The sequence below is a fragment of the Pteropus alecto genome, unplaced genomic scaffold, assembly GCF_000325575.1.
Source record: "Pteropus alecto unplaced genomic scaffold, ASM32557v1 scaffold194, whole genome shotgun sequence".
NCBI lineage: Eukaryota > Metazoa > Chordata > Mammalia > Chiroptera > Pteropodidae > Pteropus > Pteropus alecto.
Window position 1 is genome coordinate 1,765,732 of NW_006436281.1, and position 3,076 is coordinate 1,768,807.

The following is a 3,076-nucleotide window of genomic DNA, read 5'->3' on the forward strand; positions in this document are numbered from 1 at the left end:
AATAATAATAATAATAATAATAATAATAATAATAATACTAGGAGCTAACGTTTGTGAGCATTTAACTGTGTGTCAGGGACTCTGCTCAGTGCTTTATCATTAGTTTATTTGATCCTCACTGAGCAGGCATTGCTATCGTCCCCATTTTACAAAGGATGAAACAGAGGCACAGAGAGGTTAGAGAACTTGCCCTAGGTCACACAGTGAGTAATACGGCCGGTGTAGACCTCGAATCCAGGTAGACGGTGCCAAGCCCACTTTGGTTCCCTTAGCCGTTGTGCACGGTTGGCAGCTGCCAGCCCAGGACTGGCTGCTCAGTGCTGACAGGGAGGACCAGCCCTCTGCCCTGCCAGGACTTGGAGCTCACGCGGCTGGAGAAGCCTGTGGGTCTTCCTGGAGGAGCTGGGCATAGTTCTGGAAGCAAGATAAGCTTTACTTTCCGTTCAGCCTCGGATCTGCCCTCGGGTCTGGTAGGTGTGTACGTGTGTGCGCATGTGCTTTCCAGGATGGCCACAAGGTGGCGCCCTCTGCCCTGAGATTCCCACAGCCGGATAGTGGCTTCTTTTCCTCCTCCCAGTTTGAAGCTTGGGAGTTTGGGAAGACTCCAGGATTTATTCATTCATTCATCCAACCCTTAATGAGTTCCTACTGTGTGTCAGGCACGCTGCCCAGCACTAGTTAATATTTCCTGGGCCCTTACTCAGTGCCAGCCATGGTCTAAGCACTCGTCCTAGAGTCCCACCACCTACGGATAAGGCATTATTGTCACACTTCACAGAGATGTGAAGTGAAACTACCCGTGGTCACCCAGCTCGTCATTAGCGGAGCAGCGTTGGATGCAGGCAGCCTGGTGAAAGAACCCAGGTTCCTACCCAGTGGCCAGACAGCTGGCCACGCTGTCCCGGTGGGGTGGGGATCCAGACAGAAAACATCGTCTCCCTGATGCACGCCAGCTCGGCAGCTGGAAGGAAATGCACAGACAGCTGGGAGAGCAGAGAGCAGAGGGATGTGATCGGGCCTGGCCGGGGGCCCGCGGGCTTCCGTGCGAGGCAATGTTTGAAGGACGAGCAGAGTCGTTCATGCCAGGAGGAGCGTTCCAGGAGGAAGGGGCTGCCCTCGCAAAGAGGCTGGGCTGGAGCACCGAGGGACAGGGATGGGGGAGGACGGAGCATGGGGGACTTTGGCTGCAAGGGGCCAAATGGGAAGCTCTTTGGAGAGCTTGGGGAGCCACAGATTTTTTTTAAAAAATGTTTTATTAGGAAAAATCCCAAGCACACACAGAAGTAGACAGTAGTATAATGCGCATGTGCTTGTGCCCAGCTTCAAATGTCATCAATTTTTTACCCATCTTGTTCGATCTACACTCCCCGCTCTCTCCTGAGAAGCAAATCCCAGACATCGTTTCTCCTCCATAAATACTCCAAAATCTATCTTCAACGTACAGGGACATTTAAGATAAAAACAGAAGCACCGTCATCACATACGACAGAATTGCCAAAAATTCTAAATAGTGTGTGTATGTGTTGACACTTCTCTGATTATTTCACAGATCTCTTCTGTGAATTAATATCCGAACACAGCCACACATTGCAATTTGTTGATGTGTTTATTAAATCTCTCTTAATTTATTAAAGTACCCCCTTTTTGCATGCTGCTTAGTTGTGGAAGAAGCCAGGTCATTTGTCCTGCAGAGTTTTTCCCACGGTCCAGATTTTGTGGATTTTTATCTTCATGGTTAATGTATTCCTCTGTTTTCTATATTTCTGATGAAGTAGTTATTAAACGTACAGGCTAACCCGGTTCAGGTTTTTGGCAAGACACCTTGCTTCTGTCAGGAGGTGCTGAGGCCGATGACTTCGCATAGTGAGAACTGGATCCCTCTCATAAAGTTCTCATCAGCCCAGCTCCTTTGGGTTGTTTCTGTTTGCATATCCCTCATTCCCGGTGAGGTCGAGCACTTTTTCTTACGTTTAGTTGCCAGTTGGGTTTCCGCTTTTGTGAGTTGCCTGTTCACCTGTCATGTTTCTTTTCCTTCTGGTCAATTTCTAGGCGTTCTTTACATAGTCTGGAGATAAGCCATTCCCGGGGGAGCACTTTTTCTTATGTTTAGTTGCCAGTTGGGTTTCCGCTTTTGTGAGTTGCCTGTTCACCTGTCATGTTTCTTTTCCTTCTGGTCAGGTCAATCTTATCGATTTCTAGGAGTTCTTTACGTGGTCTGGAGATCGGCCCTGTGTGAATTTTATGTGTTTCAGAAACTCTCCTCCTGGCCTTCCCCGGGCCTTTTCACTCTCTTCATGTAAGTGTCTTTTGATCCACAGAGGTTCTTCATTTTTATATAGACTCATTGATACGGTTTTCCTTTGAAGTTAGTAATATTTATGTCCTGTCTCAGAATCCTTTTGCCCCGGTGTCACGAAGACATTCTCCTGTATCATCATCTATAATTCTGACATCTACAATTCACCTGGGATTGTTTTTTGATGACGTGGAGGTCCTTTCATTGACTAGTCAATCATCCATCCCGGTGCTGTTTATTGAAAAGAGTGTCCTTATCCTACTGCTCAGCCATTGTCGCCTTTATCACGAATCGTATTTATCCATAGGTGAGGTTCTGTGCTCTGTAGTCCAGTGGTTTATTTGTCTCTCCTGGTGCCAGCGCCATCCTGTTTTAATTACAGTAGCTTTATAATTAGTCCAACGTTGGGTAGAGCCAGTTCTCTCGCTTTTGTTTTTTCTTTTCAAGATTTTTTTTTTTTTTTGGTTATTCTTGGCAATTCGCATTTCCGTATAAACTTCAGAATTGATAGGTTTTTCAGTACAAACACATACAACCTGTTGGAATTTTTATTGGTATCGTGTTGAATCTATAGAACAATTTAGGGAGAGCTGAAATCTTTATAAATACTGGAGCGAGTGTTCCAGTCTGTAGACAGAGTGAGTCTTTACATTTATTTAGGTCTTATTTAATATCTCGGTAATGTTGTTCCATTAACCCTTTTTGTTAGATTTTTTTTTATCTTTGGGTACTTTTGTTAATGGTTTCTTTACTTTAAATATCGATCATATTGATTTGAGT

The 3,076-nt window shown here is 45.4% G+C and overlaps 1 protein-coding gene across 1 annotated transcript in view; it reads left to right on the forward strand.

Moving 5' to 3' along the window:
• CCDC61 (coiled-coil domain containing 61) overlaps positions 1-3,076 on the forward strand; it is an 18,183-nt gene that overhangs the window by 9,432 nt on the left and 5,675 nt on the right. The window lies entirely within an intron of this gene.